Source organism: Podarcis liolepis (genome assembly GCF_965112155.1).
Source record: "Podarcis liolepis genome assembly, chromosome: 2".
Classification (NCBI taxonomy): domain Eukaryota; kingdom Metazoa; phylum Chordata; class Lepidosauria; order Squamata; family Lacertidae; genus Podarcis; species Podarcis liolepis.
This window is the reverse complement of record NC_139555.1, coordinates 82,744,211-82,762,198: the sequence shown is the minus strand read 5'-3', so window position 1 is coordinate 82,762,198 and position 17,988 is coordinate 82,744,211. Positions and strand designations below refer to the sequence as shown.

Here is a 17,988-nt window from a genome sequence, read left to right as displayed (position 1 = left end):
TTCGTCCCCTTTATTTTCATAGTGGCCCATCAGATGCCAGATATGAAGACCATATAGCTCTCTCCCTTTGTTTCTCTGCAGCAGCCGATATTATTGGTGTTTTCCCTCTGCACTTACTGAATTTTTGATTCTTCTGCTTTGTGATGCTACCCTTTTGCTGTGCAAATGAAAGGAAGCCTCCAAAAAGTGACTGCTCAGTTTAGTTTTCAAAATTAAAACAAAATCTATTCATTTCTGTTGTATCTTCTCTTCTGAAAATTGGACCGTTCAGCTGTATTAGATGCATTTATTGTACACATTACTTAAAGGCATTGTAAAATCCACAGTGATTATACAACATATGTCCAGGAACGCTTGTTCTGTTAGACAGGTTAGGCAGGCAGATGTTTTGATCTGTCCTGATGACCAGTGATTTTCTGATGCACAGGCTCTTAACATTTACAAGATGGTATCTGTCTTCAGTGACTGTGTAATGTCTTTGTCTGCTGACAAACTCTACACTACACATATATTTATGGCGCCACAAGATTTAGGATTGGAACATAAATGACTATTATGTTGTAGCAGACTCTGTGCCGTCAATGCCTTTAAGGTTTTATTATGATCTGGTAAGGTGATGTTAGTTTAATTAGAAGTTTTATTAGTTTTCTTATTATGAATTCTGAATATGTAATCATTCTAGTTCTCATGCATTTCACACATGGTATGGTTCAGAGTTTGTATTCTCCATGGATTTTGATAGCTTTAACAACTGAATTTGAACTTGGTACGTGTGTGTGAAAGTCAATATTGCTAAAAATTCTGAACTAATTAAGCGTAATAAAAACTTGAGTGTCAGGTTATGGCAATCTTATACAGTATTAGAAAGATCAGAAGGGATTAGCTTCTTCACCAATTATGGACTTGAGATAATTAAAAATATTGTTGCAGCCTTTTTTAGTTTGATTTAAATTTAATACTGTTACACCTTAGTAGTAGAGAGTACTTAAACCTTGGTTAAAATATATATTCTATTCATGAATTATGCATGTGTCACTCTGTTTTTTGTCAGAGTAGGCCAATATGTATGTAGAATCAGATTTGATAATAAAGTCAACATATCTAATCTGTTTGTAATTATTCTATGGACAATCTGCCTCAATGTTATTAACTGCAGTTTTTCTTTTATAAGACAACTGATATGCTTTTAATTTTGAATTTAAATTATACAGAGAGATAGTAATATGTTTGTGTGTTAGCTTTTGGGACTGTAATGGCAGATTTGGTGACTAAAATGGGAGAAAGGTAAACATCTCAAAAGCTATTTTGATGGCAAGTAGTTTTGCAAAAAATAATATTGTCTAAAGTTTACAGAAATTTAACTCTTTAATATATGATGGCACAGAAAAGCAGGTTAAGAGATTAAAAATCTAATGTTTAATCTCTGAACCATTTTTCATGTTTAATCTCTGAACCATAGGACGTGATTTTGTGACATCCTTCATCCAGTGGTCTACTTCAGATATGGTTCACATGACATGGTAATCCCAAACTATGATTATACCAGGATCATATGAAGGTGCAGGCTCCCAGAGAGGAGCTGAAGCTGCTTTTTTGTATCTTTTTTGGCTGTCATGTTAAGCTATGCCATGCTTCAGTTTAGCATAGGAGTGGGGAATTGAATCTGGCCACTGTTTGGAAAATCCAAGCCCAGTTTAGCTGATGAGCACAAATTTCAAACTTCGTGTTGAACTCAGTAGCTGATTCCAGCAACCTTGCAGCCATCACCTGTTAGCTGACTGGCAGTACAGCAAGCCTTCCTTGCTACAGCTAGGAGCACACTTTCAGGCTTCCAACTATGCATTGGCACTTGTATCTTCACCTGCATGGGGCAGGTGGTTGTGGTTTGGCAAAAGCCATGGCCCAAATTGAGACCCACAATGTGCATAATTAGGCTTGTGAGGCAGAGGTATCCCATGCATGGCTTAGTGTGACATCTGAACCCAGGCTTGTGCATAAGCTGAGATTAATAAGGAGAGAGCTTAACCATGAAAACCTGATGAACTAAACTTTGGCTTTGCTCTTCCCCGCACTGTGCTGTGGCTGTGAACTCCTCTCTGGTGGCCCACAGGTTGCATATTCCCAGTAAGCCATATTTTGGCTTCCCATTTCATGCAAACTAGTGGTGTCATGTTGCTGGAAATCATTGTAGAGTGACTGTTTCATTGAGAGAGTAAACGGGGAGAAGCTAAAATGTGAAATGTGCTGGAGTTGAGGTTTGGATTATTTTAAAGTTGTGAATTATTTTATTTTAAAGTTGTCAAGCTCTAAATAATGTTGGCTCCAGATACCCCCTTCTCTCCAAACCCTCACCTGTGTTAAAATTGACTGAGGGGGCCCTGTTGATAGTCCCACCTCATATTTTCAGGGCCCTCCATAGTCTTGTAGCTGTAATCTGTTTTTGTTGTGGAGGTGGGAGGTGATTAACAAAATCTATCCTTCTGGCAAACTGGGAATATCCCCTCACTCACCCAAGTTTAGGATATTCCACCGTTCTTCAGCAGAGTTTCTTTTTCTTTGAGAAAAATAGGTGGCTCACGTAAATTTAAACAAGCTTTAATAATAAACTGAGAAAACTGTAAGAAAAGAACATAATGTCTGAGAGAAGATAAATACAATACAGCAACATCATGAGGGGAGTCTGAGGCAAGAAGCAGCTGGTCCCTTTTAACTGACATTCTTAACTGAGCATACACTGAAGGGAGGGGCTGATTTTGGAGCAGAACACACAGGCCTCACTCACCAGATACCAAGCACTCTACTGTTCAGATTAGGCCCCAGTGTTATTACAGTTTTAACTGTTTTTAATTCTGAATTTCAAATTGCTGCAACCTGCCCTAGGACCTGATGGCAAAGGGCAGGTAATAAATTTCAACAAATCAGAAGTGCAGCTGTTCCACACAGGCAGTCTGTTTAGTCTCTTAATTTGCAGAGCAGTGGCTGTGTTTTTGCTCTGTTATAAGAGTACAACTAAGGGTCTATCGTAATTGTGTTGAGGCTCAGTTGTCTTTATGCAGTAAGGAAGGTATATGTAACTGGTGCAGATCTGCATTTTGGTACTTGCTGAATTTGATGGACACATCTACTGACATGTCCCAAACAGGCCTGGATCAAAGCCACTGTGTTTTGAGTGGTACAATCTGCAAAGCATTTCTACTAAGTTGATCAAAACATCTTGGTAATTGCTTGCACCGTGTCTAAAGACATCCTTCCAGGAACTTCCTCAGCTGATCTGGATAGTTTAGGAAATGATGTACTATATAGATTTTATCCCTGATGAAAGGATGAAAGCTAAAAAACACAATGTCCGCATGATGCGGTCTACGCTATTTCATGTTTTCTCAGTCTTTATAGTTTACTAATACACCAGATGCTATTGAACTCCTGCTGACACAGACTATTACAGATGATGTCCTGTGTGTTAATGGACTGCAGCTCTCACTTGTAGGTAGGAAGTGTAGCACAGTAATAATATTAAGATAGTTCCCAATGTTCTTAGTCCAAGGGAGAGGGGTCAGGGTAAGGCCAATGTATCATTAGTTTCATAGCAGGGATGTTGCCTCTTGGGTTACTGAATGGTGTTTAGCTACACATTTTACTTTGAATGATCACTTAGAGATTTTTCTGTAACAAAACAATTGACTACAGAAGAGGAAATTTTGAGAAATTTTAATGGTGACAGAAAAGAAGAAATGGTACCAATAGGCAATAGTACCCATTTGGCATATAAATTATAATATTGAATGTGGAGGATTAGATCAATAAGATACATAAACCTGCTTAGAATAATAGCAGCTGGCCCCTTTGAAGTATGGAGGATCTGAATCTACAACCACCATGAAAGTTGGCAATCCCTTTCTACGCAGTACATGTATGTGACAATAGTGTTCATCACTGATACACTTATCTAGTTTGCCTGCTGCATCAGGATCACATGTAAGTATGTAGCTCTGTCACTTTAAGCTTGAGCAAGGAATGATTTTAGAGAGGAAATAGTGACTTGCAGAATAGGATCTTTTAACACTGCTGAGAAGTTGCTGTTCTGCCATCAGCTGTAAGCAGGATCAAAGCAGGGAACCCAGTTTAAGGGTCTGATCCTATGCATAGTTACTCAGAAACAAGTCTTAGTTGTTCTCCAGTCTTTTCCCCCAGTAACCTTTTGACTAGAAACTAAGGCTTTAATGTTTGTTTGGTTAGTCAGTTAGATTAATCAATTTTTTAAACTTTAAGTGTTCATCATTAACTGGGCAGCACATTATTATTAACATGCAGGTGCCTGCAAAAGTGGCTGATAAAAACTAAATGCCATATTTATTCCCTCTTTTCTCTCACGCAGGAGTGCCTCTTCTTAAGCGATATCTGCTATGACATGTGTACATCATTAAAAACAAAGGAAGTGCACTTTTTGTTTCCAAAGTATTGTTTTCACCCATATGCAGATTTAATCAATGGATCACTTAAAGTTTATGTGATCTATTGCAATGTCTTAATTGGGTTGTAGCCCTTCTATGAACAGTTTTGTTGAAAAAAAAAAAAGGAATATTCTGCTCATCTGTACCCTGTCTTTCCAGAAAGTGTTCAGCACAGCTATTGCATTGCTGGTCTGTTCATTGTGTATAGAAAATGTACTATTGACTCCTTCCTCTGTGATGCTTTGGAGGAATGGAAAAGGGGAGAAAGAGGACATTCCACCAGTTGGGAGCATGATGAAGGCTGCGGAAGATAATCCAGTACTGTAGATCCTAAAGTCCACCAAAGACCTGGTGAATAACCAGGTCTTAAACTGGTTAAAAGAATGAGCTCCTGCCACATCTCAGAGAGGAGAGAGTTCAAAAGCTGGGGTGCCACCCCTGGAAACACTCTTCTGCACTGCCATATAGCTAGCACAGGCTTCATCTATGGATAGTAGAATTATGATTTCTATCAACTCAACAAATTGAGATATACTTTCTTGCCCTAGCTTTTACCTGATAATTATTTTTGCTTTCCTGTTTATTTCCCTTTCTGTTGTGTCCCATCCCTATCAGTCTTTGCCTGTTTGAGTTGTAAGCCAGTGGACAGGACTTGGATCTGAAAGTGCTTTAGAAGTAGATAATAACAATAACAATAATAAATTTCTTACTTATACCCCGGTCATCTAGCCAGGCCTCCCCAGCCACTTTGGGGGCTTCCAACAGAATATTAAAAAACAATAAAACATCAAACATTAAAAACTTCCCTGAACAAGGATGTCTTCAGATGTCTTCTAAAAGTCAAATAGTTGTTTATCTGTTTGACATCTGATGGGAGGGCATTTCACAGGGCAGGCAACACTACTGAGAAGGCCCTCTGCCTGGTTCCCTGTAACCTTGCAGTGAGGGAACGACCAGAAGGCCCTTGGCACTGGACCTCAGTGTCCAGGCAGAGTGATGGGTGGTGGAGATGCTCCTCCAGATAGATAAATACCAGTATGTTATGTGCAGAAAATGTGTTAAACAAACGCAAAGCATGAACAACTAAAGGAATCATTTGTGCCTGGAAATGAAGCTCAGGTAGCCAGGCATAAGTTTATAATATCCAGTTAATGCTGCAAGTGATTGCTTGTCACAAAACAAGCAGAAAATAATATTTCAACCAAAGAGCAAGAATACCAGTAAATAATTCAACAGCTATTCTCCCCTTCTGCTTGTTTTTCTTCTCCCAGCCTATAAACTCTGCTTAGCTGTGTAGCTTCCCATTGTCTAAATTAGATCTGTTAATCCTTAGTCATCAGAACTGAGCTCTGTAAACAGTATTACCTGTGGCAATAGACATAGCAGAATTTATTCTATTAGATCTGCTTTGATGGGCTTCTGTTTTAATACTTCCTGTTATTTTTCTTGCCTACGTGCCTCATAGATGCTTACTGAATTCGTTGTACAATAGGGTGTTATTCATGACCAGATATAGCACTACAAATTATTTTATACAGAACATTAGGTCTGTAGGCTATACCTACTGTAAGGCTGGTAGCTCAGTCCCAAACATGTTTACTTCACACAACACTAGTTAAACTATGGAACTCGCTCCCACAGGAGACAGTGATGGCCACCAACCTAAAGCCCTAAACGGCCTCGGTCCAGTATTCCTGAAGGAGCGTCTCCACCTCCATCGTTCTGCCTGGACGACTGAGGTCCAGCGCCGAGGGCCTTCTGACGGTTCTCTCGCTGCAAGAAGCCAAGATACAGGGAACCAGGCAGAGGGCCTTCTCGGTAGTGGCACCCACCCTGTGGAACGCCCTCCCACCAGATGTCAAAGAGAAAAATAACTACCAAACTTTTAGAAGACATTTGAAGGCAGCCCTGTTTAGGGACGCTTTTAATGTTTAATAGGTTACTGTATTTTAGTGTTTTGTTGGAAGCCGCCCAGAATGGCTGGGAAAACCCAGCCAGATGGGCAGGGTATAAATATATTATTATTATTATTATTATTATTATTATTATTATTATTATTATTATTATTTTAGGCTTTAAAAGAGGATTAGACAAATTCACAACTGAGAGGGCTATCAATGGCTATATGCTCTGCCTCCACAGTTGGGGGCAGCAATGCTTCAGAATACAGTGGTTAAGAACTTAATTTGTTCTGGGGGTCCGTTTTTAACCTGAAACTGTTCTTAACCTGAGGTACCACTTTAGCTAATGGGGCCTCCCGCTGCTGCTGCGCTGCCGCCACGCGATTTCTGTTCTCATCCTGAAGCAAAGTTCTTAACTCAAGGTACTATTTCTGGGTTAGTGGAGTCTGTAACCTGAAGCGTCTAACCCGAGGTACCACTGTACCAGTTTCTGGCAACCTTCTTGTGGGTTTTCCTCAGGCAACTGTTCAGCCACTGTGAGAAAAAGATGTTGGACTAGATTGGCCATTGGCCTAATCCAGCCGGCTCTTCTTAGGCTCTTAAAGACATCACAGTCTCCATTCTGCCATTATTCTAGGGAAACCAAATATATGCTTTGGCACCCCTCAAACCTCTCACTGCTTGGAAATTGGGGTGTGCACAACAATATGAACACTAGAGAACAACTAGTAACAACTGATTATCAAACCAGTGTTTGTAAACGCTGCTATAATTTGAAGTATTAGTTCTATAGTTGTAAGAGTAATTAGAACAGGATGATTTTCCAGTTCCCTAGTCAAACTCTCACCGATTAACATCCTTGCTCCCCCCCTTTTATTTTTAATGGTCTTCTTGCTAGACAAACATTGGTTATCAGGAATCTTCTACTAAAGTAAACTGTTTTGCACTTTTTGGGCACACAGTTCATTTTATTAATGTGCTTTCTTGAATCTGTGCAGAAAATGAAAGTTGCAGTGTTAAATTATCTGATGATTAAGAAATGAATATGCTTCCAACATGACATTAAAAAGAAGTTACTAAATTATTGACTACCTGATTTAGAAGATGTTGAGAATGGAGCATTCCCAGGGTACTTGGTCTAAACATATATGTGCCCAAAGTATAAAGATGACTGACTTTGTAAAAAGTTTAATTCCTTCTTCAGATGGCCCTGTGTAACAGGATCTCAGCTTTTTAACCTTGTTGATTACACATGTGGCTGCAGGGACATTATGTAACACCCTGATTAACTGGTAATGAAAGATCTGATTTTCCTTTTATTGTTTACTGCCATGAAACAATTGTACCAGATATAACTTTTCTTCTGCCCTACTTGCTATTTAAGGGTTAAGTCAGAAATTTAAGATGACTGGTCTTCCCTTTTTTTGCTACTTTTCTGCTTTTGTTTGAAGAATATATGACATGTGGCTTATTTTAGAGTTGAATGCTAAGAAATTAGAGCAGCTTCCTGCATGATAATGCTATAGACAGTAACGTAGGACAGAGCATGTGCATCATCACATTTGGTGATTTGCTTTTATAAAATCCTTGTTGCAAGTGATGAGAGAGGAGTATATAGAAAGAAGTCAGTAATATGCAAGCTGTAATTTACTTGCTTATTAGGTTTATAATTCCCTTCCTTAAATATTCTCTTCCATTTTAACTTTAAAATTAATTATTTTGGGGTTGTTAATCTTATTATTTTAAAATATGCATTTTGTGTTTGTGTTTTTGTACTGGAAAGCAAAGCATACTATAAGATGTTGCCCTTAGATATGTGCATTTTAAAGAACTTTTTCGAAGGTTGCTGTGGTGCATGTTGCCATCCCAGTCCTTACCCACTACCCAAACTGTTTTTAAAACTATATTGTTTTATCCAAGTAAATCGTTTGCAAAGTAGATCCATTGAAATCAATGAATGGATTACATAAATCCATTTATTTCAATGGGTCCATTCTGTACATAACTTAGTTGGATACAACTCACAGAATGAGGTTTCTTAGCACTCATGCAGAAGTTTATGCTGCACTGGGCCAGAGACAGTATTCTCAGGTAAGCCAGGAGCTGTAGGCCAACACCAGTAGTCCAATTTGAAGGACCAACCAGGAGGCAGCATCAAATGAACCCCAGCAGCTCCTGACAAGATGTATCCTAATTTATGCATGCTTCCTGACTACTTTGAGGACTAAGATTTCTCTGACAGAATCCAGTAATTTATATAGTCTAAATCAATATGTTCTTGCAGCCGATGGCTACTGGGAATTGTAGTTCAATCTGGAAGGAATCAGATTAGGGAAGACTGTTATGGTTACTGCTTATTAAATATATTTTGCAGGGTTTATCATGAGTCTGAAACAGGTTGAATTAAAAACAACAATTCCTTTAAAAAACAAGTGGTTATAATAGAGGCAACTTCCTTTTCCTGTAAATGGGTCTCATTTGTTACCTTTGTATGACCACGGAGCAGTGTATTTCCCTCCTGCACATCTCTTCTCCAGCTGTGCGCTGAACTGTGTTGCTATTTTAGTTTGTATGATCTGCCGCCTGCTTGGCAATGTATTAATGCAGTGTGTTTATTTCTGAGCAGAATTTTCATACCAGTCTTAGAAGGTGTCTCCTAGACAGATTTGTGGTTCGATGCCAAGATCTTCCAGTCTTCATCTCTGTATTAGGTTCCCTCTCCAAATTTAAGTAACAAACACAAATACAATATTTATAGATCACACATATTCAGCCTCTAGAATTTGCTAGAGCAGCTAACAGTGTGAAACACAACATCAATAAAATATAAGAACTACTGAAACTAAACCACAAGAGGCAGATACCATCACATGAAACAGCAACTGTTATCTCAGCTGCTTTTAAAAGTACAAAAGAAAACTAAGAATTCTATAAATTCTTCAAAAGCCTAGAGAAATAAAAGCATCTTCACCTTGCATGGGGCTGGCCCAGAACATTTGGCTGCTAGAGGCAAAACAAAAAATGCTGTGTCCCCTGCTGCCACTTCCTCCTCCTCTGCTGCCCACCTGGCAGCGACAGGTGCATGGCAAGCAGCAGCAGGTGGGCACACAGTGGAGGAGGAGGTGGTGGCTGACAAGCACAGGGGATCTGCTGCCCCTCTCAGCTGTTTGGAGCCTGCTGCCCTGAGGCAACTTCCTCACAGCTCCTTATGGCTGGGCTGGCCATGACCTTGCTCCTTAATGACATGTGTTAAATAGTGGGTAGACATAACAGACGACGCAGCTCATTTGATTGGAGGTAGCAGTCAAACTGAGCAAGGAAGGAGTCCCATGATTCAGAGGCTGGGGCAAATGGTGGTAGAGGCACTAGTGAAGCCATGGTTCTGATGCTGACGTGGAGGGCGATGAATGGAACGCAGTGCTCTAGCCAGAGGGCTCTGTCTTGGGCCCGGTCTTATTCAACATCTTTATCAACGACTTGGATGATGGACTCAAGGGCATCCTGATCAAATTTGCAGATGACACCAAACTGGGAGGGGTGGCTAACACCCCAGAGGACAGGATCACACTTCAAAACGACCTTGACAGATTAGAGAACTGGGCCAAAACAAACAAGATTAACTTTAACAGGGAGAAATGTAAAGTACTGCACTTGGGCAAAAAAAAATGAGAGGCACAAATACAAGATGGGTGACACCTGGCTTGAGAGCAGTACATGTGAAAAGGATCTAGGAGTCTTGGTTGACCACAAACTTGACATGAGCCAACAGTGTGACACGGCAGCTAAAAAAGCCAATGCAATTCTGGGCTGCATCAATAGGAGTACAGTGGTGCCCCACAAGACGAATGCCTCGCAAGACGGAAAACTCGCTAGACGAAAGAGTTTTCTGTTTTTGAGGTGCTTTGCAAAACGAATTTCCTATGGGCTTGCTTCACAAGACAACAATGCCTTGCGAGTTCCAGCGGGTTTTTCCCCTCCCCCCTTTTTCTAAGCCGCTAAGCCGCTTATCAGCTGATCCGATCAGCAGATAAGCCGCTAAAAGCCGCTAATAGCGCTAATAGCGCTAATCCTCTAATCTGTCAATGGGCTTGCTTCGCAAGACGAAAAAACCGCTAGACGAAGAGAATCACAGAACTGATTCTTTTCGTCTTGCGAGGCACCACTGTATAGCATCTAGATCAAGGGAAGTAATAGTACCACTGTATTCTGCTCTGGTCACCTGGAGTACTGTGTCCAGTTCTGGGCACCACAGTTCAAGAAGGACACTGACAAACTGGAATGTGTCCAGAGGAGGGCAACCAAAATGGTCAAAGGCCTGGAAACGATGCCTTATTTGGAACAGCTAAGGGAGCTGGGCATGTTTAGCCTGGAGAAGAGGAGGTTAAGGGGTGATATGATAGCCATGTTCAAATATATAAAAGGATGTCATATAGAGGAGGGAGAAAGGTTGTTTTCTGCTGCTCCAGAGAAGCGGACACGGAGCAATGGATCCAAACTACAAGAAAGAAGATTCCACCTAAACATTAGGAAGAACTTCCTGACAGTGAGAGCTGTTCGACAGTGGAATTTGCTGCCAAGGAGTGTGGTGGAGTCTCCTACTTTGGAGGTCTTTAAGCAGAGGCTTGACAACCATATGTCAGGAGTGCTCTGATGGTGTTTCCTGCTTGGCAGGGGGTTGGACTGGATGGCCCTTGTGGTCTATTCCAACTCTATGATTCTATGAATAGTCAGCTCTGAATTGGTTCTGCTCTGTGATTTTGCTCGGTGTTTCAGCTCCGTGATTCAGCTCAGAGGGTGGCCACGTATGGCTGTGCTCTGATGTCCATTGATCCCATCCTCATTGCCAGTGTTAAATAGTGGGTAGACATAGCAAACAACGCAGCTCGTCTCCAAAGCAGCTCTTTATTTGTAAGCTGGAACAGAACTGAACAGCAAACAGCTCAGCTGGCCTGATTTTATAGGCAGCTGGCTGTCAACATTGTAGCAACAACAACCCAGGGTTTCCCGCCTAAAGTAACTGACGTGGACCTGAGTGAAAACTGTATACACGATACTCCTGGTGGCCAGGGTGAGAACTTCAATACATAACAACATGCATGTAGATGCCAGACAACCCTTCTTGGTGGGTCATTTCAGAGACGAGGGGGCACCACTTGAAAACCTCTCCAGTTGCCACTCACCACATCTCGCCTGTAGATAGGTGGGTTATTTAAGATGGTTTATTAGAGGTGCAGTATTTAAACTGGCATATGTAGGATTAAAGGCAGCTTTGATTGTCATCTTTCCTGCCCATCATGAAACATCCAATCTAAGGAGGAACCACTTTACACAATAAAAGAAAGATTCTGCAACAAATGACCACACATTCAATTGCAGGGTAACCATTCCAGGTTTTTAAAAATTGCACTTAGGTTCTTTCTAGCCCTGCAGTTTTAAATATGAATTAGTCTTCTCTCTGACATGCAGCACGTTTATTCTTATACAGTGGTACCTTGGGTTACAGACGCTTCAGGTTACGCGTTTTCGGGTTGCGCACCGTGCCGAACCTGGAAGTACCGGAATGGCTTACTTCCAGGTTTTGGCGCTTTGCGCATGCGCAGAAGTGTCGAATTGTGACCCGCACGTGCGCAGACTGCGGGTTGCGAACACTGCGGGTTGCAAACATGCCTGCCACACGGAGCACGTTCGCAACCCGAGGTTCCATTGTACTTTACGGCATGATAGAATCATAATTATATAGGTTGATACATATAATATTGTACTCTATTAATACCCATGAGGCAATGTGCATTGAATATGTTTTTTGTATACCCTAAATAATATATAACTAGTATGATTTACTCATGTATAGAAGTAGAACTGATCAAATATGCATCTAATATAAACATATTGTGTGTACTCACGCTTCACTTTATTTTATCACAGAAATTTGTAAATAAAACTAGATAGCTTCATCAATCAGCACTCCAGATCACTCATCAGTGAGAATTAATGTACTATATTAATTGATTCCAGTGCCAAAGTGATTTCTTAATCTTTAAATGTAGTGATTTCTGGTATCTTAATGCATACAAAATCCATTTGTAAAGCGACTCTTGAAAAGCTCAACTGGGAGCAAAATCCTTGGTAAAAATAAGGGAAACAGATACACCTTAGCATTTAGTGAAGGTCCAGCATCAAGTTCAGTCAAAACCTCTTAAGCATGTGGTGGTTTAACTTAACCCTTTAAATGACAGATAAACTTTTACTGTGTCAGAGCCATTGATACCCATCTATAATAAATATACTGCCAAGAGTTCAAGGGAAAGGAATTATCGGGTTCTACAAAAACCTGAGGGGACGCAGGTGGCACTGTGGGTAAAACCTCAGTGCCTAGGACTTGCCGATCGCATGGTCGGCGGTTCGAATCCCTGTGGCGGGGTGAGCTCCCGTCGTTCGGTCCCAGCTCCTGCCCACCTAGCAGTTCGAAAGCACCCCTAAGTGCAAGTAGATAAATAGGTACCGCTTTATAGCGGGAAGGTAAATGGCGTTTCCGTGTGCTGCTCTGGTGCCGGTTTGCCAGAGCAGCTTCGTCACGCTGGCCACGTGACCCGGAAGTGTCTGCGGACAGCGCTGGCTCCCGGCCTCTAGAGTGAGATGAGCGCACAACCCTAGAGTCTGTCAAGACTGGCCCGTACCGGCAGGGGTACCTCTACCTTTACAAAAACCTGTAGAAAAAGGGTTGTTTGTTCCTCCTCCTACTCTCATACTCTGTAAATCAATTGTTCATTTAAGGATTCTAGTAGTCAGACTGCATTGATCTATTTATGTAACAAATACATGCCTTTTTGATTGCATGGTACATTTAACCTTTTAGGAGTCCACTTCAAAAATAATGGGCCAATACTCCCATGGAAGCCCAATATACCTCGTCCGTTCACATCCTTGCAGACTCCTGCCCCCTTTCTGTCAGGGCACCAATGCCTGCCTTTGCACCATAGAGCAGGGGCATCTGCATCTGATGGAGCTGGCTAGGCTGGAATGTAGCTCCATCTCAGCAGTTTCCTTTGCTTCTACTGTCTAGTTCTTTGTTTCATTTCCTTAGACGGCACATACCCACAGAGGCGTACCTAGGTTTCCTTGTGCCCTAGGCAATAAGTTGTATTGTGCCACCCCCACCCCTTGCACCTTTAGCAAGGAGCTGTATCCCCGGCAGGCAGTCTCCTAGCCACTCCAAGCTAGAGTGGAGAGAGGCATGATTTTTGAGCCCCCTCCTTGGCAGGGACCAACCTAGCCAACCCCTAGATATGTGCCTGCATGCCCAGTGAGGCATTGGGTGGGGGGAGCTGAGCTAGTTATGGACTGGGTGCTAGCCCACTGTAGAAACTCTTGGGCAGGGGTAGCCAATGTGGTGCCTCCAGATTGCATCTCCAATTGCCTCTGTGCTTGGCAGAGTTGGAATTCAGCAATATCTGGAGGTCATCCTGTTGGCTATACTTGCCCTGAGGTGGGGGACCTCTGTGAAAGGTCAGTGTCCAAACTAGCACAATATGGAGTCATTGCCATGCTTGCCTGACACAAGTGACCTGAATGGATTCAGCTACTGAATGTGGTTAAGATGATGAGTATAGGAATCACTGGTAGTGCTGATGTTTGCCCCACAGTGGAGAACTTGGAAGAATGGCTCCTTAGTCTAAAGTGGGTTCTCTGACTGTATTGCTTTGGCTAGCACTTGGTTGACCTTGTGTGGTCCAAATGCTGGCAGTTCAACCACTTCCCCTATTTTGGAGTCAACTGGGGAGCCTTGCTGAGCAGTTACATGCCCCAGGTCACCTGCTAGGATTGAAGAGGGGGGACTGCCTGGTAGCAGTCTGTCATTGAAATATTTATTGTTTCATTTATATTAATTTTATATTGCACTCCCTAAGAAAGGTTGGCTCTTTTGGGAGGGAGGAAGGTAGTGATCAGCACTAACTTGGCACCAGTGTGCAACTTTGGTGCCATGCAGATTTCTTCCATAGTTTTGGGGTCCAGCTCCCAAGCGGCTGTTGGGTCTGTGTTCTACTTTAAGAGGCCTATTTTGCTTAGATCAGTGGATATTGACATTGCTGGCTGCTTTCTTGCCTCCCTCATTTTAGGGATGTGCACATTCTCCATTTTCAGTCTCCATCCACACAATGTGTGTGACTGTGTTTGACTGTTAGTGCATAATTAAGAAACAAGACATTTCTGTACAGACCTTTGCATGGAAGAATGTTATTAAATCAAACCAGCATCCTGAACACAAGTGGCTTCATTTCTGGCTTGCCTTCCCAAAGATATTCTAATATGGTCTTTTTCAACAAAACATTTGCTGAGCTGACAGAGCTATGATGTGGTGCACAAGAAGGCAGAGATGTCTGGCATGAGGGAGGTAATAATTCTTTAAAATATGGCAGGTACATGCCAAGTACTTTATAACAGAAGGCAACTTGTGCAGACTGTTTAAAGCAGATCAAGGGGGAAAGCAGCAGAGGTTGAGGCTTCTCCGATGAGTCACTGGGTACGTAGGTCTGACTGGATTCATGACCCTGACATTCCAGTTGAATTACTAGCTGAAATGTTGACTCTGTAGAGCGAGGGATCCCAGCTGAGGCTGCTTGGAATGGACACATGAATCAGATGGCTTTAGGCAAGCTATTGAAAATAAATATGAGACTAAAAGAGCCTAGACCTGCCTGAAGGGCAAGACCTTATCGGCCCGGATGACTGATGCTACAGCCATGGACACAGGCAAACTGATTGAATCTGATCCAGACAAGTCTGATGTAATGATTACCAGGCCCCATGTCCTGTGGGTGTGGAGGGCTGGGGTTGAGATTGTGATGGCTGTTAGCAATACTATTTGGTTTCCTTGATCATTCAGGCCCACATCCCCTATGAGCCCAAAATTCCAGGTGGCAGTAGCCCAGTAGGTTATTCACCAGCTTCATGGCGCCGGCAGTGGGGTATTGCAACCCTTTGTGTCAAGTGGAGACTTAAAGCCAAGCCACGTCTTTTACAGAGTTATGCATAAATTCCCATTGTGTTGTTTTAAATCAGTTGCTTGGACTGAAACAGATAGTGGACAGACAAGTGTGTGTGTCACAGGGATAGGAGTGCTTTATCCTTTTCCTTTCTATGTCACTCATTTTCTCCCCAAATTTCCTATCTTTCCAAGCAACTATTGCACAAGGTGTTGGGACAGAATGCACAGACAGGAATCCTGGCTATGCATCAGGTACAGATAGCAAATCTGCAGATAGCAGATACTTGAGTGTCTGTGTCAGGGAACTGCCATCGGAGCTAGAGGTGGAGGGAAGGCTCCAGAGGGATGCCGGAGAGGATCCCAGTAGGGAGAGAGGCAGCCCATCTGCTGGGGAAGGAAATCAGCGTAACACCAGTGGAGAAGGGGGGCAGATGGGGGAATCAGAGAGGAGGCTCCAAGACTCCTTGCTGGAGACCAGCGGAGAGAGTACGGGTACTCCGCTGCCCACACCCTCCCTGCGCAGAAGACTTCCGTGCAGGGAGAGTAGGAGGAGACTTGGCATCAAACAGCTTTTATGCTGGAAAAGGTTCAAGAAACGCCCACTGACGGATTCTGCCAGCGACTGAGACAGTCACAATGCTGGAGGCTGTTCAGTCAGAAAGGGTTTAACCAGGTAACCTCGCCAGCAGTGGCGGCAACTTACGCACGAGCAACCCCTAAACCCATTACAGTCTGTTATCGTGGTGTCTTGGTATCCTTAGGGAGACATGGGGATTGCAAATGGTCTGGAGGAACAATTTTAGATTCCTTCATGATTGTGATGGCAGAGCAGCTTAGCCTCTACCACTACAACTCATTTCAACTGATTACTTTACTATACTCAACAATGCTGTGCTAAATAAAATTGTGTATTTTTCAGCCAATGGATCTTGCCTGAAAAAACTGTGTAAGGCTTTATTGTATTTATGATAAGGCTTTATTGACTTTAGATATTTTCGATTTAAATAAATATGAAAAGAAATGAAAGAATAGTGTATGCTGATATTAGTTCTTCTATTCCTAAATTTCCAGTTTGGGGAGATAAAATATACACGATTATATTCAAAAGGAAGAAGCAACACCTTTGAATTAAATCTAAAGGCCACATTTTCCTTATCCTTCAGGAACTTCTCATTATTTCCTACTTTGTAATTGAGGCCAGTTTTAACTGCTTGAGGAGGAAGGAACTGTTTTGCTTGTGTCTGTGTTAAACCAATGTATTCTTCCTGAGAGGTTTGTTTTTAAAAAACAAAACAGCCCAACAAGAGGACAAAGATGTATCCCTGGCCTTTTAAGGAGCGGAATGTTTGACTCAAGGAACAGCAAGGTTAGAGATACGATGTAAGCATGTGACATTTGTAAACATTTGATGAAGCTAATATCTAGTATATTTAAAAAGCAGGGAATACATTTTTATATGGAAAAACAGAGTGCTTTAATCAATTTTGTATATAACCTCAGGGTTGACATTCAATACATAACCACCTTCTTCAAAGTTACAGGTAGGTAGCCATGTTGGTCTGCCGTAGTCAAAATAAAATAAAAGAAGGGTGCATGCACATGAAAGCTCATACCAGTAACTAACTTAGTTGGTCTCTAAGATGCTACTGGAAGGAATTTTATTTATTTATTTATTTATTTATTTATTTTCTTTTGTTTCTCCTTTTTCAAAGTCAGGCCTGCCAGACAATTCAGTACTTAACATGAACCATATTATCCACATGAAAATATTAAAAGAGATCAAGACTATACAAAGTCCTCTTTATTTCTCCCCATTGTATGTTAACTACTGGACAAAACCAATAATAATTCTTGCATATTTATCAAGGAGGGAAAGCTTCATTGATGCAGTTTTGCATTTGCTTTCTTTTGCCAAACTCTACTGTCATCAGAGAACTGAACTAAAATTGACATAATTGTCAGGGCGTATCTGTGGTTTAACATGTAGTACTGTTTTTTCTTTTTTAGCATGGTTTTGCTGATATGACAAAAAAGAAGCAATTAATTTTAATTTAGTTAGTACTGTAGTTGCAGCAAGAATCCCTTTCCAATATCCATTTATTCAGCCCAAAAAACAGAAGCTTTTTTCAGAAACCAACCACAGAATGGAAAGTGGAGATTGTGGATAGCACTGCCATCTTTCCTAGGTAGGGCTTCAGTGCCTCTAATTCTTAGGTGGGCATCATTTCAGGGAACAGCTCTTTGGATAGATGAGCTTGGCGGCATAAAAGTCATGGGCAGCATTGTATTTGGATATAATAAACTTAAATGTAAAAGAGAGGAAAGGGAACTGAAGTGCTTGGAAAGCTCTAAATGGAAGGACAAGGAAATGGACTTGGACCTAGGAGCTGACAAGGACTTGGTGTGAGGAATTAAGGAGGGCTTTTACATGCTCGGAGCAAAGAGAGAGGTCTATGACCTTGGTAGCAAAATGATGGATAATATGTGTGTGAGAGAAGGGTGCAGTAGTCAAGGCAAGAGTTTATCAGGGAACAAACTGGATTTTTAGCCAAAGGGAGAGCAAGGGAGGGCCAAATTTTGTACAGTGTTGTAAAGGGACAAGTGGTATGGAATGAGTGTGGACCATACTTGAGGAACATAGGAGAGAGAG

General features: G+C 41.7%; 1 protein-coding gene across 7 annotated transcripts in view; it reads left to right on the top strand.

The window, feature by feature from the left end:
• The window catches only part of ARHGEF3 (Rho guanine nucleotide exchange factor 3), a 103,753-nt gene that overhangs the window by 48,859 nt on the left and 36,906 nt on the right, over positions 1 to 17,988 (top strand). The window contains exon 1 of one of the 7 annotated variants that reach the window (XM_083489349.1): positions 2,761 to 2,900. The exons of the other annotated variants lie outside the window; for them this stretch is intronic. The gene's annotated coding sequence lies outside the window, so the exon portion shown is untranslated. Of the gene's footprint in view, positions 1 to 2,760; positions 2,901 to 17,988 lie in introns of those variants that run through there. 7 annotated transcript variants of the gene reach the window in all.